We start from the raw sequence: 11224 nt of genomic DNA, 5'->3' as shown, positions 1-11224 counted from the left end.
TCTTGAACTACCAAGGGATCATTGGAGTACTACTCCACAATGGAAGTAAGGAAGAATGTGTTTGGAATACAAGAGCTCTCTTATGGGTCTCTTAGTATTTCCATAGGTGGCCGGGTGTGGTGGCGTATGCCTGTAATCCCAGCTCTTGGGAGACTGAGGCAGGAGGATCGTTGTGAGTTCAAGACCAGCCTGGGCTACAAAGTGAGCTCAAGGCCAGCCTGAACTGCACAGCAAGACCCTGTCTCAAAAAGATGAAAAAAAAAGTATTTCCACAGGTGTGGTTCCAGCTTTCTTTCCTTCTCTGGCCCACCAAAGAGGAGCCATTCATTGCAGGTGCCATTTTCCCATGTGGAGTCTTGAGGGAGTTGACAAATGGCATAGGGAGAACATGGGATTGGTGGATTGGGGCTCTGGGAGAGAAAAAGCACTTAAGTCTGAGAGTGGGGAAAATTGGCTGAATATAGAAAGGCAGAGAATGTTCAAGAAATATTAGAGAGGAGATTATGGTTATATATTTCAATATCTTTTATAGTTTTTTAAGAACACTCAAATCAAGTATTATTGTAATCTTTCAAAAATTTCTTTTGGTTGTTGCTCTGTAATTTTGCAACTATGTCACTATTCCAAGAAGCCCAAAGCCAACTCCAGTGTAGCTAAGGATTCAGAAATAAGCTTCTATACTTGTAAATCCAAATGTGATAGCCCACAAACTCTGTGTTCTCAAAATGTTTTCTATTTTAAAATTTGAACTTCACTCATGTTAGAAATGTGTATCTCACTAGCCAGAGTACCTCCTCCCCCACAGCCAAGCACAATGGGTTTCCCTTCTGGAAAGCACAAAGCTCAATGGAAGACAAAAGAATGGAGAAAACTTTATTATCTCTATTAAGTAAGGTGAGCACAGGAGTCTTCTGCAAAAGGAATGTGCTGTCCCCTAACAAAGGTAGCATGGGGATCTTACTCTGACAGCCTACAAATATTCATATAGGAAAGCACTTTAGGGACAGGCATGCTGTTTAATGTGAACAGGTCTGAGCATTTCTTTCTTTCGCAGTTGAAGAAAGAAAGATGGTAAATTCTGAGCATGTTCTGCTCAAGGTCCAGGTTTGGCCCAAAAATGTATATATCAGAGAAAGACAAACTTGTATAAGTATTTTAATGCTAAATTTATTGAGACATCATGAGATTAATACAAGTTAAGTTTGGTCTCTATAGTTACAAGAGGTGTTCAAAGTGGTGGCCATCAGTCTCCAGATATTCATTAGTACTGCAAACTGCTGAAGTGTGTATACAGTTTTGGTGGACTCTGTGCTCTGGTCTTGTTCAAAGGTTAAAATGGCGGACATACGCACCTCTGGGCATGCTCAAGTTAGGGTCATAAAGATGGCAGACACCAACACTTTTGGGCTGAAACATAAAAGAAGACACTTTAAAGGCATGTTAATGGAAGAGTTTGTCCCCAGAGGTGTCTGTCTTACTTACTGGCTAACACCTCTTCTTCATTCCTTTTCCAGCCTCTCCTCCCCAGTGTAGCCTCTGCATGACAGAAGATGATTTTTAAGACCCAAAGCTGGCTGTATTACTTAACTTCCCTAGGTCCTGGGAGGCTCCTTCTCTGCAGCAATAGTGAATTCAAACTCCTTAAATTGTCCTGACCCTGTGCTGCCCTCTTTCCTAAAACTCTTGGCCCTGCACGTAGGCTTTCAGGCAGGATGCTGCTGAGGCTTAACACGTGCTGCCCGGGCTTCCTGCTGAAGGAATTTCTCCCAGGGATTCCTTGAAAGAGTCCTGACCGCCTAACAGGCTGTCTCCCCTCTGGCCAAAGAAAGGAGAGAACTTCCTTCCAGGGCTGCCTCTGCCACCTATAAATTCTGCATTTTGCTGTAACATTTAGCATTTCTCTGATTCTTCAACTCATTGGCCGGAAAGCAAGTTGCCAATGAAGTAGTTACCTGCTAGGTGAGCATTCAGTAAGGAAGAGTAGAATCAGTGATTCCTGGAGCATTGTTTTTAATCCAAGGAATTTCAAAAATAGACCACAAAGATTTATTGTACTTTTCTGAATTTTTTTTTTATCGCGTTCCTGCCAAATCTTTAAAGACACACAAGCCCTTGCAATCTCACAATTGATGGTCATTGAGTTCTGTGAACCCACATATCTCCTGGGAGTTCCTCTGAGTTTATCTGGGCCAATCTAGAAACCAGAATATTATGTTTTTTAATTCCACAGGAGCCTCTGACTGCCTTGTGCACAGCAGACATTTATTAATATCGAGCTGCACTGGTATCCTGAAGAAAACATAACATAGCAGCGAGAGAAAAGTATCCATCTGGAAAACCCCCACACCTTATGAAACTCCATGATCCACATTCTCACTGCTGTCTGGGACTGCTGAGGACAGTTGGTGAAGAGCCACCTGGCGAACAGATCAGTCCTGCTGTAGTCTCTTGGTCTCTGACATCATCAACACTCCCGAATTTTCCTAAGGAGCTGATTTCCAATTTTCCATTTTTTTCTCCTACGCTTACCTTCCTAAGAGAAAACAAGAGCCATTGGATGGAAACCCTGGTAATGACCTGCCACAAAAACTTCAAATGTCTTTGAAAGGAGCTTTCAGTGCCAAGGATTATAAAACCTGACTTAGCTGGCTGAATCAGGAACATAATTTTAATCAGCTCACATATCAACAAAGCTTGTTGCAGGGCCTCCAAGTTTGGCATTTCAGTGGCTCCATGATGTCAAGGCCCCAGGTGATTTCCCCCACTCTCTTCTCTGGTGGCCTTAGCCTGTCAACAGGGTGGGTCCCATCACTCCAGGCAGCACATCCATATTGACAACAATCTGGGATAAAAACTCCCAGAAACACTTCTAAGCCTTGTAACAAATTTTCCTTCCTGTTTGCTTGCCCAAGACTGGATGACGTGCCCACCCCTGAATCCATGCTTGGCAAGAGCAATGATATTTCCATGTGTGATTAGGGAAATGGGATAGATAGAAATGGGAATTGGGTTTTCCTTCTTAGAGAGGCTAATAACAAAACTGGAGAATGAGGTTACGCCCAAATCCATCCCTCCTTGACTAGCACTTTCGCTCCCTGCTTTTTCCCTCCTGAAAGTTGAATGTGAGAATTGCCAATACCAAGATGAAGTCACTCTCGTCAAACACAGAAAAAGTAGAGCCAGAAAATCAGGTAATAGGAGTGTGGGATGCCCACCCTTGGGTGTTTGAAATAAGAACTCTCATAAGAGTTTCTAAAACCTTTCCCATCTTGCATGCATCGGATATCTTATTTGCCATAAACACCTTGCTCATTCTACATGCCTGTGTGTGCTTCTGTAACAAGGTTTATCATAAGAAATTGGTCAAGGCGGAAGCATGTCAGATAGGGCCTCACTCTGAGCCCTCAGAATAATTTGCTTGGGCTTGATTTTCCCTTTAGAAAACTTCCCCTCACCTGGACCTCTGCAGATGTCCTTAGGACTTGCTCTCACCTGTGCATCACAGATATCAATCCCATGTCACTCATTCCTGAATAAATTCAATTCTGCTGAAAGCGGTCCTCTCCATTGTTACCTAAGTTGACAGCGGAACACGGTATGGAGCTTGATTAATATGTGTTGAGTAGGTAAATGAAACTTGGCTCTCTGCCTTGGCCCTGCCACTGTGGAGCTTTAATGCACTGATTGAATTTCTGGGGTCTCTATTTCCTGTTCCTAAAAAAGGAAGGATTTAGTGTAGCCTGAGGCTAGCTGTGGCTGGCTCTGTCTCCAGACTCCCTAGTGAACGAAGGAGGTGCCCACATCTTACAAGCGCCTAACCTGCTCTGGGTGTGACTGCCACTGTGAAAATTTATAGAAATCACTGGTAATAGCTGCTCCTGGAAGCAAGAGGTGCAGCAGTGATCCTCTAAGCTTGGCTCATCTGGAGGGAGTTCACATGCCCTCCAAGCACTTTTAGTTTCAGCTTGAGTGATGAACAGGCGAAGGCTTCCGAGGAATGCTGGTCTAGCCCAGTCCCACCCAGGGACCCTCCTGGCCTCACCTCCCCCTCTCAGGTTGCACACTGGAAATTTATGTGCATAAGCCATTGTTTTCAAAGCAAGGCAAGCTCTGGACTTTCCCAGGAATTCCACTGGAATGTAAACAGTCTTCAGATCCCCAAGGCAGAAGCCAGAGGATTTCCTGGGCTGTGTGAAGGCCACATGTTATATCCCTAACACTTGATGCTTTCTTTTGCTTAAATATCAGGTTGCATTTTTACTTTGTCAGGCACGTTCCTTTTCCTATATGTAAATACGAAATACTTGACGCCAGTTACTATTACCTGAAATGAAAGAATGAAGCAACAATAATTGTTCCATGCTGAAGATGTCCTTAAAACAAAGTCCCTGTTTCTCACCTCTAGAAAGGGTTAGAAACACGAAGTCACCACACTGACCTTCTCATTGACTTGGACGAACAATTACAATCCCGAACCCAAGTTTTTGGGGTTTTGTTTGTTTGCTTTTAATGGAATGCAGACTCTTCTTTCTGTGTCAAAGTGCTTCTGGTGTCCAGTGCAGATTTTCGGTTCAGAGCTTTAGACACAGAGGGCCGCAGGGAGCTGGTACTGACAGGTTAAAGCCACCTTCTGCGTCCATAATGGAATATTTATGTCACATTGTTTCTCAGGAACTACGTGCCCCCTCATTCCTGAGTCCTCAATGCTTAGCCAGGTACCTTGAAGCCTGGTCTTGGGAAAAGATCATTAAGGAGAAGCTGAGTTCAAGCGTAGGACTGATCCTGGGTCAGAACAGGTTGTCCTCTTTAATCCTGGTGACCTGGGGCAGGTTACCTAACTGCTCCGAGCAGCTGCTTCCTCCTGTGTAAAACAAGTCCCTGTGGAATTGTGCGGAAGAAACCAGAAAGCACACAAGGGCCTCAGAACCTGACCTGTCAGGCCCCCTGACAGCCCTGGTCCCTGTCAGGCCCCCTCCCTCCCTCCTTCCTCTCTGCAGTGCTCCCGAAAAGGTCCAAACCATAGCCCCAATGCAAAGGCAGGCTTCTCCTCGGCCAGATGCAACCTTACCAAGTAGTCTGTCCCGAGGAAAAAACATATGGCACCTCTGTCGCTGGCTAGCGTGGGTCTTTACTTTTAGTGCTAATGGAAATTAAAACTAAACCATGAATGAATTTACAGGCAAACGCTTGAATTGAACAATAAGAGTCAATCCGGGAAAGCACTCCAACTCGAGTTCTGGAGGGGACACATTCTGACATAGGGGTTCAGACTGGCCCAGTGGCCAGGATGCTAGCTGTTAAGGTTTCACAGAGAAAGGCCAGGGTCCAGGCAGTCATGATCCCAGCCCTGGTTTTGTAGCTTGGAGAAACCCATGGCTTGAGGGGAGAGCCTCCAGTGATTGCCTCTGCCTTCGAGGCCTTTAGTTGTGGGAGGCTCTGCTTTTCCTAGTTCCAGGTGACTACCCACTGGAGACAATGCCTGGAAACTTCTAGGCATCACTCTGAGGGCAAGGATCTAGCGCCGGATGTTGTGGAGGCTGGTAATTGGATGTCCATCTGACTCCTGAAAATTACATAATACTTAATCCAATGTTTTAAAGTAATAAAGCCTGCAAAAATGAAGGACAAGCTTTGTTCGACTCTTGATTACCTAGTAGACATCTACTCGCCCACGCAAAGAATCACAGGTTGTAACAACAACAACAAAAACCACTTTTAAGCCTGAATGCCCTAAAAGAAAACACAAATCATGCTTTTTCATGAGTAACAAAGAACCCAGAAATTTGTCCTTTGCCCCCACAGTGGCCACTGATTGTGTCATTTCCACAACTGTGAGGCTGAGCAAAGGATGAAAAGAAATCGAACACCAGAGGAGGAGGATATACCGATAAATGTTGACCACATATTTCTTTCCTGTTTTGGTTTCCTTTTCCCTTGAAAACACTTTCAGATCTCTGGGACTTCTCACTGTCACCTTCCTCTTTCAGAACCCATCATATCCTCCTCACCATGAAGGGTGGGCTGGCAGCTGCAGAGCCCCAAGGACGGACGGGCACCCCCAGGCTCCTGGGGCACCGGGGTGGATCTCTAGATTAATCCTTTGATAGCTTCAGAGGCCTCTGTTAAATGTAAGTTGGAATCCAAATTGTCTGGTCAAACTGGTATTCCAGGACACAGTGGTAGAGACTCCAGCCTGATGAAACTTTTCTAGCAACTGGGTCTCCCCTTTCCTAGGGGCAGGAGTGAGGTAGGGGTAGGTAACAGAGCAGAAACACCTTGAGTTTAGCTCCTGTCATGATCTAAAAGTCTTCCCTTGGATCTTTACATCCTTTCCTGTAGCAAAGGGCTTAAGAGTAGAGGAGAATTAATATCCTGAGGCTTCTGCGTTTCAAGGTAGGGCACAGCCAGAAAGAACAACTCACTTGGGGTTGAGTGCCGTTCCCACCCATGCTGACCGCATGCCTGGGTGACCCAGGGAGGATGCCTATGCAGAGTCCTGCCCAAGGACTCCAGAACATTCTAATTCACTGGTAGATGAAGGAGTGAAGAGTAGGAAGGAGGGAGATTCCAGAGGAGTCTGAGGCCGGTGTCGGCTGCCTTTGTTTACGAAGGCAACTCTTGAGTGGGTCGCTCCATCTACCTGCCCCCAGCAGGCCTGCCTGTGTCTCCTGCCCTGGTCTTTGGGAACAAGCAAATCTCTATTGCTCTGTGGGAACAGGTACTCTATTTCACTGCTTCTCAGACTTTTGTTTATTTCAGAAAAGGGGCAGAGGTGATGAACTGCTTTGGGAATTGCCAAAATCAGGGCATTAAGAAAACCCCCAAAACTCCAAATACATCTGGGGTCATTATTGCCTAACAGAGGCAAGATTTTAATCACAAGAAAAGGTAGAAGGCCTAAAAAAGCATAAACCTCAAGATAAAGGATGATTGTTCAAGTTGAACTGACTCACATTTTAAAAAATACTCTAAACTGTCCTATTTTTCATTTTACAACAGGTTGATAACACTGGATCACAAATCAGAACAGAAGATCTGAGGTTTAACCCTTATTCTGAAGCTGTTTATGTCTCTGACAAAACAATAAATCTGTCTGCCCTCTGTCTTGTTATTCCCTAAATAAGAGAATTACATGGGTTGATTTCTCGAGGAGCCCTAACTTCTTTGAGTTTTTATTTCTCTGATTTTCAAAGTATGATCAAAGAATACAGTGAATACATAATTTAAAAAAGCTTCTTTTACACTAAAAGACACATGGCCATTAATCTCCCTCAAAACAACTTCTTTCCATTTGAACACTTATCCCACAGGTCTTGCTACTTTCTGAAGCAGATTCAGACATTCTTTTTCATGTCTTTAGTTGTGCTGCCGTGGTTGCCTTGATATCCCAAAAAGATTCCACGTATTTCCCTTTCGTGCTGGTTTTGACTATGGAGAAGAGCCAGAGGTCACATGTTGCCAGATCCAGTGAACAAGGTGGAGAAGGACACGCCGTAATGTCTTTACAAGCCTGCTCTTCTACTGAATGGCACTTGGTGTCAGCATTCACTGTATTTCTGATCATACCTCATAGTAAAGACATGAAAGAACACCTCCAGAACTGCTTCAGAAAGTGGCAAGAGTGATGGGATAAGTACGTTTGAAGTGAGTGGGAGTATATTGAGGGGGATTAATAGCAATGTGTCTTTTACTGTAATCATTGTTTTTTAAAAGTAAACACACGTCGTATTATTTGGTCACCCTGTGTACTAGGGAGCTAGTGTACTAGTACGCCAAGCTCTGATTCTCTCTCCATGTAACCACACATTTCAGATGTTGTTTCATAACAAACCTTGTTTTTTGCTACTTTCCCCACTTGCAACCCAGCTAACAACTCTCCTCTTAGGGTTAGTGAAGGTTTGTTCTAGTGTACAAAACCCAGTAATTTTCCCACTCACCAGGGAGTTTCCCAAGATTTTCTGCCAAACATTATTTTGGCATCTAACAATTTTTTTTCAGTTTTCTGTCATCAGTATTATCAACAAGAAAGCTCATAAGGAATTAATAAGGAAAATACTGAGTAAAGATGATAAAGACACAATCAAGCAATAGGTAAAAGTTCAGACAGTCTGTCAAAGAGCAGTACTTCCGCCTCTTCATAAACAACTGAGGGTCTGGGGAGGAGCGGTGGTGTTGATAGTGCAGCTCTGGGAGTGGCATCTGGAAGTGTTTACAGAGAAAAGCCAGGAGCTCCCTGCTAATCACCCTGAAGAGCTTCTCAGAGAAATTCAGGGTTACAGAAGGAGCTGGATTAGGTGGAGGGCCGGAGAGGCGAGGACCTGCACATCTCACAGCAAGTCAAAGCACCTCTCACAGGGCTTAGCCAGGCATCAGATCAGTCCCTGCTCTGAGGGTGGGTATGCTCAGTAAGGGCTTGGAAACCTTTGTCACTGCCATGAGTAGGGAGCAAGCAAGAAGCAAGGAATGAGGCCAAACTTTCTTTGTGCTCCTACTTCTCTGATTATAATGTGGACACTGAGCGGTTTCTAGCTTTATACAACCACACACGTTCTAGGTTTCATAACAAATTTTGTTTCCCCGTTGCTGTGTTTTCCACAAAACACAACCATCCTATTGGTCTCAGAGGAGCCTGATTAAGAATTACCCAGCACAAGGCAGGTGGTGTGGATGGTTAAGACCTGTGTCACCTGAACTTGGGAGGGAGAGAGAGGCCAGGGGCCAGAGGTCGCGCAGCACAGGTGTGAAGGAGCAGCAGTGGGTAACGGAGAGGGAGAGGAACGGAGAGTGAGGAGGAACAATCTTTGCAGAAATCTGTGCACCTTGCATCTTCCTGAAGCTCCAAAACAACCCTCAGAAGCAAAATGATGGGGGAAGCTAAGTAGAGCTGCCGTTGCCCTGGAAGCAAATGCAGGATGTGTGGGGTACAGCAGGGAGAGCCCCTGTTCTTCCTCACTAATGCTCTACTGAGGAAGCCTTACGTGTTTCCACCTCATCTGTGTGCGCACACAGCTTTGGCTCCCCCTCCCCCTGTCAGGGGACAGCTGAGGCCTCCTGTCCATGGCTTTGCAGTCAATCAGCTGCAGATAGAAAACCTGGGAAGAAAATTGTACCTGTACTGAGTATATACAAACTGTTCTCTTGTCCTTATTCCCTAAACAATATAATGCATGGACAAGACATTGACAAAATGTATGGAGAGATGCTTAGGCACTATAATAGCAAATACACATTTGTTTTAGGGCCTTGAGCATCCATGGAGTCCTTGTCCACGGGGTTTCCCGAGCTCAACCCCCTGAGAAGACCGAGGGTCACCTGTATTGTGATGAGGCATTTGTTAGGCTGGTGGGGCAGGCAGGGGTCTTTCTGTGAATATAGGTGAGGCGGGCCTTTGAACTAAGGGGGATTTGCAGTCCATCTGACTGGAAATTCCACTCTTGTTTAAATGACCGAACATAATAATGTGTCAGGGATCAGAAGTCTTGGTGAGTTTACGATCTAGCAGTATGTAATGACACTTGTTTAAAAAATACATATATGCGTGTGTGTGAGTGTGTGTGTGTGTTTACACATGCATGTTTATATACGAATCATAGAATCATGGCTGTTCATTTCATCAGTGTGGTACTGTATTTTAATATTTAAATAAATCTTACAATTTTAATGATGAACACATTAAATTGCATTGCCTTTGTCCACAAAAACGATCATTTGTTTCAATAAAAGCATTTTTCAATGTAGAGTTTTGTTGACACTATGTACACGTCCATGTATTTTTCTTACTTCGGTACTCGGTAGAACTCAGGGCCTCCGGCACATTCGGTGAGCGCTCTACCCCTGGGCTATGAGCGCTCTACCCCTGGGCTATATCTCCAGCGCAGCTTGTTTGTTCAAGCAAACAGGGTCCCTTTAAAAATGGAAGCGGTTGGTCCCTGCTATCCGGTTTCCTGTACTGACAACCTCTATGGTATGGCATCAGGAATCAACAAGCTTCAAATCAGAGAGGAGCTATTTGTTTTGTTTGAAAGCTGCCCTTCGCACATAACCTATGGTAATCTTAGAAGGCTCATGAAGCAACCGGAGAGATCTAAAGCAGGAGAACAGTGCGTTCTTTGAAATCCCTGACAGCGCAGTCCCTCCTCCCTGCCCGTCCTAAAAGGGAAGTGTGTCACTTGGGCTGCCCTGAGACCGGGTGGGAATTCCCCCTTCCCTCGGTCTCCTTTTACAGACAGCGTCCTGGGGTGAAAGAGGGGTCACTCCCTTCCACCGATGCCTTAACTTGATCCAGGCTTCTTGGGAAGCAGCATTGTGGAGAATAGGTGAAATTAACTTTAATTTCCTCAAAACTTTTTTTTTTTTTTTTTGAAGGAGTGGCAGTATTGTTGTTGTTGTTGTTGTTTTTGTTTTTTTTGTTGTTTTTTTTTTTTTTTTTTTGAAGGAGTGGCAGTATATTGCCGGAATGCAAACACTGCAGTGTCACAGCTCTACCCATAGATGGCAGCACATGATGCGTCTTCACCCGTTAGTGGCTTCCACCCGGGTTTTCCTAGGGAGCTCCTGTGCCCTGGAAGTTGGGCTTGGTTCTGCAGCTTTGCAGCTCCCCTGTCCTCGGGCAACACTCTGGGCTGTGCAACAGAATCTTGGGTTGCTTTCCCCTCCTTCCTTCTCTAGAGTGTGCCTCTTGGTGACCTCAAACCACAATCGCCAAATCATCTGTGGTACTGTGACCTGAAAACAAAGAGCCAGGAAGCAAAAACAAAACAGAACAAAACAAAAAGTGCACTTTGCAGAAGAGAACAAGGTCACAGCAGGCAGCTGGCACACTAAGTTGGAGACCAGGAGTATTCGCGGTGTCAGAAAACACAGGCAGCAATTTTGCAAGCTTGCTGTACGCAAGAACCAAGAGGCTTAGCACCAGCCCCCAGGAATGAAGTGACACAGAGTGACAGTCCGGTCCTTGCCCCCCACCCCAGCCCCTTCCAGGTCCCAGCATCCCACCTGGAAAGTCTCAGCAGATCAGTGCCCAAGAAGAGGACATTCTCATCTCTAGAAACCAGGCTGGCATGTTTTTTTAAAACATGCATATGTTTTTAAAAACTAAACAACCAACCAACAAGCAGGGGGAAAATACCCTTCTAAAAATTAACCAAACTATTTCTTCACAGACAGGAAACCAAAAGCTTTGAACCTGGCTTACTAGAACTGTGTTTTTCTTTCTTTCTTTCTT

This window comes from Chinchilla lanigera, unplaced genomic scaffold (genome assembly GCF_000276665.1).
Source record: "Chinchilla lanigera isolate Chin_1 unplaced genomic scaffold, ChiLan1.0 scaffold00035, whole genome shotgun sequence".
Taxonomy (NCBI): Eukaryota; Metazoa; Chordata; class Mammalia; order Rodentia; family Chinchillidae; genus Chinchilla; species Chinchilla lanigera.
The sequence above is the reverse complement of the archived record's forward strand: the minus strand, read 5'-3'. Positions refer to the sequence as shown.